We start from the raw sequence: 15,653 nt of genomic DNA on the forward strand, positions 1-15,653 counted from the left end.
GTGTGGGGCGGGGACTGGGGTCCGTGGTGGGGGGCGTGGGTGTGTGGGGCGGGGACTGGGGTCCGTGGTGGGGGGCGTGGGGTCCGTGGTGAGGGGCAGTGGGTGGGTGTTGCGGGGTCTGGGGTCCGTGGTGGGGGTTGTGGGCGGGTGGGGGGTGTCCTCACTGGCTCCCCGCGCCCCTCTCGGGGGTGGCGCTCGAGTCCTGGCGCCCAGGCCCGGCTGGCGCCGCTGCCCCTCTCCCCGGCCCTCTCGGTGACGGCGGCGGGACTCGCGCGTGAAGGTCCCCCCTCCCCCGGAAGCGCAGGCCTGACTGGGTCGGGCACGTTAATCGGCCTTTTGCATTTGCAGAACGCTTCTAATCGGAGATGAAAGCCGCCTCCTCCGGGCCTGCCATTAAGCTTTCCCAGCCGTTCGGGAAGGGAAGATCCCGGGTCACTCCCCGCACTCTCTTCTGCCTGGCTGGAGATCAGTCTCCTTCCTGGACGGGGCTGGAGAGCCGGAGCGCGCCTGTCCGGGGCTTCTCTCTGTGCGCGCGGCCCTCGGCTGTGGAGACGCACCTGCAGCCGGAGGATCCCGGCCCGAGAGCGGGGCGTGGGGCCCGCGAGGTAAACGACCCCTCGGATTTGCATCTGGGACGAACGCGGGAGTCCAGGCAGCCGGGCTGGGTGCGAGGCCCCGAGATTCCAACCGTTGGGGAACGGCGCCACCTCCCAGCGTCAGCGGGGACTGCAGGCCCTGCGCGCAGAGCGGGCCCGGGCTCCCCCGTCCGGCTGGGCTGGCGGCGCCTCCCTGCTCCGGCCACGCGTGTTGAACACAGATTCAGGGCCCCGAGCCGCGTCCCACTGCGGAACGACAAGGACCACTCGTTCTGCTGCAACCACTTCAAATCCAACCCGATCCGATCCGCAAAACTCTCAGGCTGGCTCAGAAGCCACAGACACATGTAGCGCCACAAAGTACAAGATGGACCTGCACCTGGGCGGCTCCGGCCTGCACCTGCTCCAAACTATCTTGTCGGGTTTCTAAAATCCGTGATTCAGTGGGAGTGCTTACTGTAGTGGTTTTGAAAGGGTCGTCAGAGAAGGCTTGAGTACGTGTGATTTGATTTAGAAGGCCGTGGAGCGTTCCACAAGGAAACTGGATTGGGGAAGAATGAAGGCATTTGGATCAGAGAATCCACGGCACCAGCCAATACCAGGGGTTCCGAAAGAGGACTTTCAATCCCAGTTTCCTCACGACTTCTCTTAAAGCAAGGGCTCGTGACACCTGCAGCTCTGAAAAGTCATCCGAATACCGACGGGGCAGGTGCTGTGCCCCAGACGGCACTGGGGCTTTGCCATGCCTGGCACCCAGTCCTTTCTGGAGCCGATGGAGTGGTGGCATTGCTGACTTCACTGTACAGATGAGGAGTCTCAGGCCGAGAAAGATGACAAGACCTGTCTGAGGTCATATTGGTGACAGCCTATTTCCAGGGCTAAGCCCACAAACGAGGCAGCACCCTCGTCTCACAAACGTCACGGCCATAGTGAAATCTCATGAGCCACAGAAGTGGCATGAGTTGATGGCATGAGCTGCGTGGCCGCAGAAGCCCTGGCCGTCTGCACAGTTCCACGAGCCACAGAGGCTGCCGGAAGACGTTCGTGGGCCCTTGCATTCCACGCTTGTGAGGATAGGAGGCTGCCCACCCCTCTGAGTCCTGGCGTAAGCCTGTACCATGTCATGACAGGTTAGACCAGCCAGGTCTCTGTCCTCACGTCAGCCACTTACAGGCCTTGACCTTGGTGGACTCTGCAGTTTCATCGACACACATAGAAACAAGCATCCCCACTGCGCATCCCCGGGCTTCACAGCTTGGAAGACGCAAGGGTTACAGGGTGCTCCTGCACAGCTTGCTATAGACCTTACAAGAGGCGGACACACGTGGGTTGTTGGAGAATCACCTCGCGAAGCCACAAGGGGAGCTGGGAGGCCACAGACGACCACCGACACCCACGGTCAGAACAGTGAGGTCCGCAGGTTGCAAACCTACTCAGAGCCAGGAGCGGCTGCTTGGAGGGAAGCAGGTCTCTGGGACACTTCCCAATGCTCCTTGGCAAAGGACACCCCCAAGAGACAAAGTTTGGATGCCTGGTTGCTGTCTAAAAATATGCATACTGTCCTCAGGCTGTTGGCAAACAGCTTGAAGGGAAACAAGGGGAGGGGAGAAAGAAGGGAGGGAGAAGGGGAGAAGAAGAGACTGAGAGAGACAAAGAGACAGGAGGACAGAAACAGGAGGAGAGAGGAAGATAGAGATGGGAGGAGAGAGAGAGGAGAGACACAGAGAGGAGAGACAGAGACAGAGGAGAGACAGGAGAAGGGTGGGGAGAGAGAGAGGACAGAGAGGACAGACACAGAGAGAGGTCCCATGTGGAGCCATCTCCACTTCTTCTACCCTGTATGTACCTTTTCATTCCCTTTCTGTGTTGGAACATTCCTGGAGCAAGGAAAGGCCCCGGCCTCCAGCCAGGCAGCATGGGAGGAGCCACGGGTCTCCTGAGCAGTCCCTCCCGGCAGCCACAGAAGACCAGCATGGGCCTTCCAAGCCAAGTGTCCCCCACACTCCCCTCCTCCAAGGCCTCTGGGTTCACACGTGGGTGGAGGAGTAACTGCCCCGCAGCCCCTTTCCTGGAGTGGATTTCCATCCTGGCCTGGCTCTCTGCCTGGCAACACCTCCCATGAGCCGAGGCTCTCCCAAACACCACCTGCACCAGGTGTGGCTGTGCCACCTGCAGTTTTGGCCGGGGAGGGAGAAAGGCTAAGGGCCACGACGACTGAGCACTTTCAGGGCCAAATGTCTCGGCCACGCCCTGGCTCTCTGCCTCTGTCATGAGGAAAACAGGTCCAGAGAGGGCCCCTCCCTCGCCCAGGGCCCCTGAATGAGAGGATGTGTGAGCCAGAGCTGGCCCTGGGCAGCCTGTGCCCTGGGAAGATGTCCACCATTGCCATCGTGAGCCACTGCGCTTGGGGTTTGTAAGCACAGCTGGCCTGAGCGGCTCACCCAAGAGACTCAACTCCCTCCGAGGCACCATCCTTCTCCCTTCCCCTCGAGTCAGCTGTTCAAGACCCCCTGTGACGGTGACAGGGAGCCAGTTCCCCTGGGGAGAGGGTCCCACAGGCCCGTGGCTATGGCTGGAGACATTTCTTCCACTGAGCGCCTGCCCTTTGTCCAGCTCCCAGTCCTAGTTCCTTGTCCATCCCGAGAACTGACTTGTCCACAGCCCCATCCCCCCAGGCCCCGTATGCCCCCTCCACGCTCTCCCTGGCAAGTTCCACGCCACTTTCATGGAATGGTCTGACTGGCCACAGACCACGGGAAGCCACAGCTCTGTATTCCCTTAGCTGCCGAACAGAAAATAGGCCAATTCTGGGAACACCACTTTGAAGAAAAGGGACAGGATAGTTCAGCAGACATATCACCCTCTGGGCTGAAGGCATGTTTTTCGGGGACCCCACACACACGGTCCTTTCCTACTTCTCAGGTGGGGACACTCACCCTAATTGAGAAAGTCTGGTTTCTATGGAATCAGTAATTGATCCTGACATGAATTAAAAGGTGGCATCACAATGAAAAACATCTAAGAGTCAATCCCAGGGTCCAGCTGGGTGCATAGAAAATGCCCCAGGTGGCAACATTTGCTTAGAGCCAAGGATTTGGTGCTGCCAGATGCCAAGCAAAGTTCTTTGCATCCAGACAACACCGGCCTCCATACACAAGGATCCCAGGCACTGCGGTTGGGACCCATCCTGCGGAGCCTGGACTTGGCCTCGGAAACTTTCTGAGCCAGCTCTCACGGAGACTGCTGCAGCCCCTGGAGGGATCTCCTGTTCCATAATCCTTTGTATTGCTGATGAAACAAAGCACCCCCGAGTCCATCAATACCGCCACCTGCTGCCACTCACAGCTGACTCAGTCTGTGCATCTACGGGACAAGAGGCTGAGGCTGAGTGGCTCCGGGAATGGGAACCCGTGTGTGCATACTGGGGGCCAGGCAGGGGCTCAAGGACTCAAGTGGACAGCTAAACTTTGGGCACAGCTGGCTCCCCACTTCTAGGCTGAGCCCTGCTGCCCTGTCTAAAAGCCAGCAAGCCTCAGTGCATGGAGTGAAGTTATTTACCATCCACTGCTGTTCTTTCTTTGACCCTCAAGCCCCCGAAACATCACTGGAAGCAAGTGTGAGAGAGACTCTTTTCAGCAGCACTCAGGAGAGCCATTTTACATGGTAGGGAAATCCCCGCGGCAGGGTTTAAACTCCCCGGGGACAACTTGCAAGCCTAAAACCCCTAGAAGGAACGGGACCACTTTAGTGACGGCCCAAAGCAGGTGCTGTGAATGCTGATCTGAATGCGGACGAAGGCTGGGGAGGCAGCATCGCTCCATCTCCGCCTGGACTCTTCTGTCTCAGCTCTTCACGCCTACGCACTCTCGAATCAGATTGTGACTGTCCCTGGACCATGCATAAGGGTTAGACGGGCCAGATCCCTGCCGCCGGGATGTCTTTTTGGGGCAAGCAGGTCGGCTAAGGCACATCTTCTGAACACTGCAGGTGCTGTCACCAGCTGGAGCCCAGGCAGGGGCATGAGCTTTGACCTGGGCACTGAAGAAGCAGGAACAGGGAACGTTCTCCAGGTGAGCGGCCGCACAGGAGGACAGGTCAGGGCGAACGTGGTGCATTCTCTCCATGGCGGCCCCCCAGCCTCCTTGTGCAAAGCATGCCAAGTGTGACAAAGGGTGTCGCCAGCCCTGCGGGCGTACCAGGCGGTTTACAGCCGCATCGAGAGGCCACCTTAGCTTGGGACCTGTAGGTCCTTTTCCTTACTTCTTAGTCTCAAACTCCTGGACTCAAGTGACCCACCCGTCTCGGCCTCCCAAAGAGCTGGGATTAAAGGCGTGAGCTACTGCGCCCGACCCCTATTTCTTACTTCTTGGATCTCAAGTTGTCATACACATGCTGGGGCATTTGAGAGGCACAGGGCTGCCTACGTAACTGCTCACCTTACACCCGAGGGCACCGAGGCGGCCGAGCAGGCACTCCTAGATAAACCCTGTCTCCGAGGGGTGGAGGGGCTGCTGGGGTCTTTGATCTGGATTGCTGGGTCCTCAGGGGTAGCCAGGACACCACAGCTGATCTCCTCCTCCTCGCCCCGCTTTCTCCTTCAAAAGCCCGTTTTCAAGGTCAGCAGCCGGCAGCGTACGTGTCCACACAGTCGGAAGGGCACAGCTGACGGGCCATGCAGTGCATTCCACAGACGCCGGCGACCCGAGGCGGCACCGCCACCGCCTTTACGCTGGTGCTGGTGACACTGCACCGTTTTCCGACTTTGCATTTTCTTTGTCTTAACAAACGCCAGAACTCAGGTTTCTCCAGTGTCAGACAGACCTGGAGCTCCATCTGGGGGTCATCACTTCTGTGCTGGGTGGCTGGGCAGCTGCTTCACCCCCCCACACCAGTGTCCTCAGGTCAAGAATGGGGACTTCCCATCCGCCCAGGATTGCTGGGACTGCCACGACGTGATAAGTTTACGCTCCTGACACACGGTATCAGCCCTCGCCACGGGCAGCGTTCCTGGGGCTTTAACTCCCGACCCGGCTTCTTATATCATTTATCTTATATAGTATATTATTTGTTATTCTTATTTATAATAGTTACGTCGTCATTTTAATAACCTGAAAAACCTCGGAGGTGTGCACTCTCACATCCTGTTTTCTCCTGCCCTCCCTCGGTCGCTGGCCAGGACGGCGCTGAGGTTTCTGAGCGCGCAGGGCATCCGGGACGCATCTTTCAGAGCGGGAAATTGGCTGCTCGCCCCGTCAGCCCGGCTCGTCGTTGCCATGTATCTAATTCAGTTTAGCTAGTAATTAGTTTTGTATTACTTTACACAGTGATGTTAATGCTGATTACAGGGCCTGATAACTTTAGGAATAAATACAACCCAAGGCAGGAAATTACCTTTCTTCTGATCGGGGATGGTTGAAGTCAGTGGAATGAGAAGCAGGTTGTTTTAGAAGACAGAGCAGCTGCCTCCTGGGCAGGATTGACAGCTCAGCCCCCGCCCCCTACCCCCCACCCTATGTCAGCAGCCTTTACACCAGGGGAGGCACCCGGGAACGGGAAGGGGAACGCAGCCCTCTCCCTCTCAGTGTCCAGAGGTGTCACCAGCCCCAGAGGCCTCAGCCAACTTTGGTGCGAAGACTGAATGAATTGCACGCATTCTGAAATAACTGGTTTAGGAAAAGGCCCCAATTCCACCCGAACGCCTCCCTCTACCCCCGCACTCCACCCCCTTCTACAAATCCTGTACCCTCCCAGCATGTCCAAGACGGAGGGGGCAGAGGAGCTGGAGGTGGGGGGAGGGCCTGGCAGGGGGACAAGACAGGTCCTTCCACGTGGCCCAAGCTTAGGTTGCAGCAGGTAAAGCGTTTGGCTGTTTCTACTCGTTTAATTTGTTCGGGGGAGTGGGGTGGGGTCTTCAGCTCAATCACAAACTAAATGGGAGTTTGAGAAACAGATTCAGAGGGATGGGCCTCGCTGAGGTTCTGAAAGCTAAGTCAGGGTCACCGCCCTGGTCTTCTCCGTCTAGCCTGTTCACACCAACCCGCAACTCCCCAGGTGCAGTCCAGGGGCTGCCCACATCTCACTGCAGGCACCTAGACCGTCAAACAGCTGGCCCAACTCCGAGACCCAGTGTACAGCAGTCACTCAGCACAGCCTGAAGGCAAACAGCCATGGTGACGGCTGCCACTCAAACCTGTTCTGTGTTCACTGACAGCCTGAACCCCCCAGGGATATCCAGGGACGTCGCATTGTAGGAAAGGTCCGGCCCGGCCTGGGGATGCATGGCTGATGAGTACAGCTGGGCTTCGGTGTTCAAACACTTCGAATACCCTCAGCCCACATAGACGGAGCCTTGGGTGTGAGAGTTAGGTTTCCCTCCTGCCCTTCTTCCAGATACAGCCTCTGTCTGCAGCCGTTTCTGTCCTCTAACTTTTTTTTTTTTTTTTGAGACAGAGTCTCAATCTGTCGCCCCGGCTGGAGTGCAGTGGCGCGATCTCGGCTCACTACAACCTCTGCCTCCCAGGTTCAAGCGCTTCTCCTAACTCAGCCTCCCAAGTAGCTGGGATTACAGGTCCCTGCCACAACACCCTGCTAATTTTTTATATTTTTAGTAGAGATGGGGTTTCATTGTGTTGGCCAGGCTGGTTTTGAACTCCTGACCTCAAGTGATCTGCCCGCCTTAGCCTTCCAAAGTGGTAGGACTTACAGGCGTGAGCCACCACGCCCAGCCTCTGTCCCTTTCTTCTTTCCCCCTGGCTCATTAGCGGACCCAGGTGCAACCTTGGGCCCAGATCAAACGTCCTCCTTCTCCAGAGCTTCCTCCAGCTTCCGAGACAGAACTCACTGCCCGACTCCCACCCAGAGCACTTGGCGCAGACACTTCTTGTGCCACAGAAATACATGATTATGATAGAGCCTGGGGTCTCCCCTCAAAGCATGCCAGCCCCAGGTGCCAAGTGGCAAGGGTTTGGACTCACTTGACATTGTAAGCCCAGAATTGACCGAGTTAAATTCAACCAGCTGGTACCCAGGAAAGGCTTGTTTAAGAAGAGGACGAGTGACTCAATGGAAGAATTGGGTTGGGGGTCTGTGGCAGGAAGGGATCTTACTCAAGAACCGTCTTATTTAAACTCGTCGTGAATCAAGGAAGGTCAGGCTCAGAGGGGTTAAAGGGCCTTTTTCAAGGTCACGCAAGCAGTGTCTGGTGGGATCGGGGTGACGGTGAGTCCATCTGGGTTCAAGGTTGTTGCTATAAAGCTTCCCAGCCCCTTTTACCTGATCATGTACAAAAAAGCATGTTTCCCTCTGAAGGGAAGGCTGGGGGGTGTAGAGGCGAGCCTGGAGCTCAGGGAGCCCCTGCCCTGACCCACTTTCCCCAAGGCCCAGAGATCAACCCTTCCTACCCTGCCCGGGAAGCTCTGTACGATGCCACTTTACCCTGCTTCTCTAAGAGCATGAAATACCAGCCTTTTGTTGAAAATCACAGAGCAAGAGCAGGTAAAATGTCTTTCTGTCTGAGGACAAAGTTGACCTGGCCCCACAGCCTTGCATGGAGCAGGCTATCAATCAGCGGCTGGCTTTTGATTGAGTGTCTCCTCCTAAGCAAGCTGTCGGGAGAGCAGATGGCTGGCCATGCGCTCCAGTCCCCCTGCCTGTCCGCCTGAATCCTTCAGGCAGCATTTATTAAGTGCAGGTAGGATCCATGCACTTCTGGCATGTTCTCATGTCGATGTATGCTGTTAGAAACACAGTGGCCCTAGAGTCGCATGTCCATCCCTTGGGCAGAGCTAAAAGCAGGAATGTGGCTTCGGGGAGCAGTTTACCCACAGTGAAGTGGGAGACAGACACCAGGCACTCCAGCACCCTTTCCTGAAGCCCAGACACATTTCTTCACTCACTCACATATGTAAGCAGCATTGCTCAAGACACCCACAACATGTAACTTTGGAATCAAGAAAGTAAGATGCTTGGGGATGGGTGTCCTCAAGTAGCTCTTGGAATCAGAGCAGCCTGGGCCCCCACCCACATCCACTCCTGACCCCAGGTGCCACTTTAGAGGTCAAAGGTGAGAGTCACCTGGCATAACCCCAGCGGGGCCCACCCAGGTGGGACCAGGGTAGCCAGACTCTCAGGTGCTGGTGCTGAGCCAGCCACTCCCTGCCCACTTCAGAGACTCAAAAATGTTGAAGTGATTTTACCTGCTGAGCCTTTTCTCCAAACTCCTACCCCATTAGGGATAATTGGCCTCCAAACCAAGATTCTGAAGGCATAATTTTCAGAAGCCAGCCCAGGGAGGTAGAGATGTACCGAGAGGGTGGGAGGTGCCTCCTGGCTGAGACCAGGGACACATACCTCTGAACCTGTGGCTCAGCCTCAGAGAGAGGAACCTCCCGGCCAGCTAAGAAAACAACAGCATTTCCCTTCCTGACTCAGGGAAGCTGTGGGCTGGCGGAGCTGACCAGGGTCCTGAAGGTGGCTGGCTGGGCGTTCACTCCAAGGTCTGAGGATGCGGGGGTGTGCTCAGGGGCTGGCTGAGGTTCAGATGTCCAGCACCCTTTGCCTGGGTGGACAAATACTTTCACCACTGAGGCAAAGCTTCTAATTGAAGGTGAACCAAAAGTTTCTCCCCAGAACAGGGGATCTTTAAAAAGACACAAAGAGGAGAACTTATGGAGGAAAAGCATTTTTTGGCCTGGGAAAGGGGGCTTAAGGGTGTAAGGCTTGGAGGGGCCGTGTCCAGGACCACCCAGACCCAGCCATGTCTTTGCCAAGGTGTCTCAATAAGACACAGGCATAGCCCTTTCAGGGCAGCTTGCCACTAATTGGGACCTGGTTGGCTCTTCTCTGCAGGTATGTGCTCCCCTGTGTGTGTGTGTGCGCGCACACGTGAATGAATGCATCTGTCCAGCCACACTGCACAATCGCCACCCCTCCACCAGGCCCTCCTGGGGCCAAGAAAACTTCTCTCCCAGAGACCATGCAGAACCTCTCCAGGGGGGCACCAGCCAATCATCTGGGCAGCACCAGGAGAGGGGCTCTGAGGGTAATTGGGACCACATAACCCATTGCTGGATTGGGATTTGGACCGCTCTCCGGGCAGAGCCAGGGAGCCAGGGAGGGCTTCCAGGCAAAACAAGGGAAGCTGGATCAGCGTCTTTTCTCCTGTGGTCTTCCTCTCAGTCTCTGGCCCTCCCATCTTCTCTCCTTTGTTTCCTCTTTTATTCTGAGGGAGAGGGAGGCAGGGAGGAAGGGAAGGAGGGTCAGGGGCAGCTGGGGCTTGGGGCCAGGGTGCTGGCTGCCCATTGTTTCCTGGACTTGCAACTCCAAAGGGCCAGAGTCTCCCAGTTCAGAGCATGGCACAGTGGCATCATTGAAAGGGCATTTTAATGTCACTCCCAAGCAGCCCGGCTCCCGAGGCTGGCAGGCTCTTCCGAGTACCATGGTGCCAAAGCAGCCCTCCCAGTTCGGCGCTCACAGACAGCCCTCCTCCTCCCCCAGAACTGCCAGCTCCAAGATGCATCTTTAAAATGGAGAATAGCAAGCAAGAGACCTTTCTCCGTGGAGCCATTGTTCAGGGAAGGACGAGCCCGTCTCAAATGCCCACGATCCCCACACAGGCACACCACCAGGCTCCTCACTCCCCTCCTGCCGGCCCGGCATGTGGCCACAGCCCCCCACGCCCTGCACGTTAAGCCAACAATGCACCCAGCTGGCTGGCACGCTGGCTGCCCTTCCCGGTCTCAGCCGCACGGTTCCCACCGCCTGTTTCCGGGGCCCCCAAGGGCAGCGTGATGCCCAAAGGGAGGCTGAGCCACGCAGGGGCGTGCTGGGGGGAGCACTGAGGTCCCGCCACCTCGGAAAATGCCCGAGGCGCGGCTATCCGGCTCTCACTCTTCCCCCTCCAGATGACAATAGCAGTCAAAAGCCCCCTGGAGCTCCCCTTTGAACTTCTCAGCAGGGAGTCCTAGGAGGAAGGGGGCAGCTGTCAGCCCTGCTGGGCCGGGGCTGGGGCGGCAGCGTCTCGGCTCAGCCTGCACCCCCCCCTCCCACCCAGGTCCGGCCCAGCGCCCCGGCCCCGTCCCCGAAAACCCCGGCGCTCCGGGCGCCCAGGCCGGGGGCACGGGGCGGCGCGGAGCCGGAGCCGTTCCGGACTTTGTGGGGCTCCCGGGGTGGGGGCCGGGCCGGGCGCTCGGCGGGGAGGAAAATGGCGTTGGATGCACGTACTTGAGTGAGTTCAGTGCCCATCAGGATGAGGAAGAGGAGGCTGAGGAGCTTCCGGGCCGGGTGCATGTCTTGCTGCCACCTCCAACGACCTGGCGCGCAGGGCCCTGGGTGCTGGCCGGCCGGCGGCTGCGTGGACGCCGACGCGCTCCGGCTCTGGCCCCGGCGGGCTCCGGGCTCCGGCGGCGGCGCCTGGCTCGTGTCCCCGCGCCTGGATTCAGCACCCGGAGCGGGCGGCGCGCGGGCTCTGCTGCGCGAAACCTCCGCTCTGCATATTTATCGCGTCCCGGTTCCGGCGCGTCTGCCTCCGGGCAGGGCTGGGCAGGGCTGGGCTGGGCGGGAGCTGCGCCCTCCCCTCTCCTCGCCTCCTAATGGCTCCCCCGCGCGCCTGGCATTGGCGGAGAGAGGCGCGCCCTGCGGAGCACGAACGCGCGCTCGGCGGCGGTGGGTGCCAAAAGTTTGCTCGGAAGGGGCGGGGGCGGGGGTGGCGCAGAGGGACCCGCGCGCCTCGCTCTCTCCCGGGGAGGAGGAGGGAGGGCGGCGGCCGCGGGCGAGCGGGCTGGGACAGGATGTGACATCAAAAAGGCGGGGGAAATTGAACTGGGATAGAGAACTCCATCCTAGCCGGCTCCAGGTCCCGGGAAGGGGGACAGAGGGGCTGCCCGCGCTGGGGACCTGGGCCCCTGGACAGGGGTGGGCGGAAGATTGGGAAGGGGAGTGGCAGCTGGGGGTGGGGGGAATTGGATGGAAAGTCTTGATGTCTGCGGAGTGACAGGAGATGAAAGCTGAATGGGTCCTTGGAAGTCACCCTTCAATAAGGTAAACTGAGGCAGAGACAGGAAGGATGTTTCCAGGAGGATGGTCAGGGAGGAAGCCGGGGTTAGAACCCTGGTCCCCGGGCACGCTGCCTGAGGGGTGGGGAAGGTCAGCAAAGGGGTGGAAGCTGGGACAGGCATTGGGTGCTGGGCTCCTGTCCCAGGCAGGGCAAGTGGATGAGGGTCTGTCTGTGTGCTCCTGGGGGTGGGCACACACGTGCCTGTGAGTGGATGAGGGTCTGTCTGTGTGCTCCTGGGGGTGGACACACACGTGCCTCTAAGGGACCCTGTCGTGCATTGGGTTGTGACACAGCTCTGCCCACCCCCGGGTGCCTTTTCTGAATCAGGAACCTGAGAGAGCAGCTCTCCCGCCAGGATAGGGGCTGAGGGCACCAGGACGGGCAGAGCCAAGGGCATTCTGGAAGCCCCTGGCCCTAGTGGGAGAGCTGCTCTCTTGGGTCCCTGGTTCAGAGAACGCATCCGGGGCAGGCAGAGCTGTGTCCCAACCCAACAGCACACAACAGGGCCCCTTATAGGCACAAGCGGATTCACCCTCAGGACTCCCTTGGCTCCGCCTGGCCTGGTGCCCTCCTCCCTTTTCCCCTCTCTATGTCCCCTCCCCTCCCCCTCCTTTCATGTGTACTCAGAGCCTTTGACCAAAGGAGCTGTCTTGGGGGCCACGTCTTCCGTTTAAATTCCCCATTTTGGGGAGGAGTCCCAAGCGCCTGTTTTCTGAGAAGCTAAGGTTGCAGCAGACATCTACAAGCCTCTCTCCTGTCTGTTCTCCTTGTCTAGTCTTTAATCTACGGAAATAAACTCTTTAAGAGAATCTCTGACAAGAAGAGACTCCAGACCCGATAATTGCAGAGAACAGAGCTGCCCAGCTTGATGTGGCCAGGCTCCCTGTGGCACCGATGAGGCCTCTGGAGTCCAGGGTGTCACGTACTGGGGTCACCCAGGGAGATCCAGAACAAGGGTGATGCCACCTCCTGTCCCCGTCACTGTGCCACCGGCATCTGGGAGGCACCCCCTGGGCATTAGATGCGGGAGCTGGGCATGTGTGCTGAAGAAGAGAAGATGGTAAAAGGGGCTTTCTGGCACGGCCCTGGCACCCTGAGGGCCTTTGCTGCACGGACTCTGTTCTCTGAGCCCCGGAGACAGGACTCCCACCAGGGCAACCAGGGTGGGCCAGCTTGTTGGTCTGCCTGGGTTTGCCAGCCCTGGACGAGTTTAAGCAGTGGCATTCCTGGTGAGGTGCCATGGCCCCGGAGGCAGGGTGGCTCCCGATACTCTGCGTGTAGATGGTGCTGGGAAAAAATGGGGGGGGTGCAGCTGTGGAGGTGTCTTTTCTCTCTGTCCCCCTCTAGTTTCTGCTCTCAGTGTCCTTGCTGCCTTGGCGTGGAGGAAAGCTGCCTGCAAGCCCCTTGGGGATCATTGAGAGAGGCAGCAAGGGGCCGGAGAGGACCCTGCATTTGGAGCCGAAGGGCTGAGGCTTATCCTGCCTCTCTGGGTAGTGGCTGTCTGAGCCTCAGTTCCCACATCTGTCCAGTGGGAATGAATGATGCATATACTGCAGGTCTCAGGGGCCATTGAGGAGACCCAGGGAGAGAAGAGGCCCATTTTATCAATGCGTAAGAACTCTACAGCGTTTTCTGAGCATGCAGGGGGCACACACAGCACACCAGGCCTCAACCCAAGTTCCTCCTTCGGCCTCCACATTGACGCTTGAGGTGGCCACTAATAAATGTCTGGCTGGGGGAGACACATGTGGCTCTAGGGCTGGAATGCCAAGCCCTGCCTTTGGGCTTTTGTTCCTGTGGGCTGGGGAGGAGGGCTGCATAAATTTGCTCGGGCGGACTGAGACCTCAGATCCAAGTTTAGCAAGGATTGTTTTTATTTTCAAAGTTACACAACATGTGAGCCGGAAAGTCCCCTTCTGAGTACATACCCGAGGGAGTAGAAAGCAGGGACTGAACGGGTATGTGCACACCTATGTTCATGGCAGCATTATTCATGAGAGCCAAGAAGTGGGGACAGGCCGGGTGTGGTGGCTCACGCCTGTAATCCCAGCACTGTGGGAGGCCATGGTGGGCGGATCACCTGAGGTCAGGAGTTCGAGACCAGCCTGGCCAACATGGTGAAACCCCGTCTCTACTGAAAATACGAAAATTAGCTGGGTGTGATGGCAGGCGCCTGTAATCCCACCTAGTCGGGAGGCGGAGACAGGAGAATCGCTTGAACCTGAAAGGCGGAGCTTGCAGTGGGCAGAGATGGTACCACTGCGCTCCAGCCTGGGTGACAGAACAAGACTCCATCTCAAAAAAACCAGCAAGCAAACAAAAAAAGTGTGAACAACCCCCATGTCCATCAACAGATGCATGAACACACAAATGCGCTCCATCCATCCCACAAACTGTTACCAGCCATGAAGAGAAGGGGAATTCCGACACAACATGGATGAACCCTGAAGACCTTATGCTCTGTGAAATCAGCCACTCACTAAAGGACAAGTTCTGCAGGACTCCGCTTCTAGGGGTAGAGGAGTCAAATTCAGTAGTCAAATTCCCTCCAGTAGTCAATTCAGAGACCGGAAGTAGATTAGAGGCTACCTTGGGTTAAGGGGAGGGAGGATGGGAAGTGATTAGTTAATGGGGGCAGGTTTGAGTCTGGAGTGATGACAGGTTTTGAAGTTGACATGGTGATGGCTGGACAACATGGTGAATGTCCTCAGTGCCACTAACCTGTACACTTAAAAACGGTTAAAACGGTAAATTTTGTTATGCCTATGTAACCACAGTTAAAAAAATATAGTGAATACACCAAAAACTATTAAATTGTACACCTCAAATGAGTGAATTGTGAGGTATGTAAACTAGATCTTAATAAAGCTGATTTTTAAAAAAAATACAGACTCGAACAGCCAGTGTACACCTCAAATGAGTGAATTGTAAGGTATGTAAACTAGATCTTAATAAAGCTGATTTTTAAAAAAAATACAGACTCGAGCAGCCAGTGTTGGCAATGCGGCTGCGTCACAGACATTCTTCTGCACATTTGATCAGGGAATGAAAATGTGCAGATGTAAGAGGGCGGCCTCTGAACTCAAGTGATCTAGGGTCAAAGCCAGAGTCTCCCTCTTGGGAGCTATTGAGGCCTGGGGCCGGTTTCCCTCCCTGTTCCCCCTTTATCTCCTGGAGGTGGACTGATGATGGCAGCCCCACCTCAGTGCCCAGCTGAGTGGCATCAGGGAGCCACAGCCATGCAAAATACCTAGAACCATGCCTGGCACGTGGCAATGGCTAGAAAGAAGTAGACGCGTGAGCAAACGCTGGTGTCAGATGAGACCATCCTTCCCAGGCTCTGCAGCCTAGAATGTCAGATTGGACTGGAATGTAAAGAAGGAAGAGGAGCCCAAGTCAAGCTGAAGACGCTGACGCTGCTGACTTCCAGCGTGTTTATCTTCACCATGCGAGGCTGGTTTCCTGGAAGAACCTTCTGAGACTGAGAAGGGGGAGTCTGTGCAGACCATTCACCATCTGGAATTAGACGCTCTCTGTCCCAGGGTCCTGTTTCTGACAGTATCGCCCACTTCCTGTTTTGAAAGGCTGGGTAATACTCAGCTCCTCTTTCTCCGACCACCCCATCCCTCCTCCCAATCTGTATTGCTTGTATTATTTGTATCTTGTTGGTACTTTTAATATTTATATTTGCTCCTGCAATCCAAGCTCCTAGCTGTTTCGCTCTAGTTCTGGATTTTGGGGGAGCTGGTGCCCACTCGGGCCCCGCGAGGAGGTTGCTCTGAGTTCACCGATTTAGAAGCTTGTGTTTTTCCTCTTCCCGTGGCGTTTCTATCTGCAAAATCAGGAAGCTTCCCAGAGCAGAGGCTCCATGAAGCAGTAGGCGTGGGGCCTGGGTCCTAAAGATCCAGTTGGTCTGGGGCAGCCGCCCACCTCCTCCACGCGAGCCCTGAGACCCTGAGCTGCCCTGGGACGAGGCCCAGTGGGTAGCCAGCATCGGCCCCGCC

General features: G+C 57.3%; 1 pseudogene; it reads right to left on the bottom strand.

Annotated features, from left to right (window-relative positions):
* Positions 1-7,278: 7,278 nt before the first annotated feature.
* On the bottom strand, positions 7,279-11,090 carry LOC116539212 (annotated as a pseudogene).
* Positions 11,091-15,653: the final 4,563 nt, after the last annotated feature.

Source organism: Sapajus apella, unplaced genomic scaffold (genome assembly GCF_009761245.1).
Source record: "Sapajus apella isolate SASKATOON/1434 unplaced genomic scaffold, GSC_monkey_1.0 scaffold126, whole genome shotgun sequence".
Taxonomy (NCBI): Eukaryota; Metazoa; Chordata; class Mammalia; order Primates; family Cebidae; genus Sapajus; species Sapajus apella.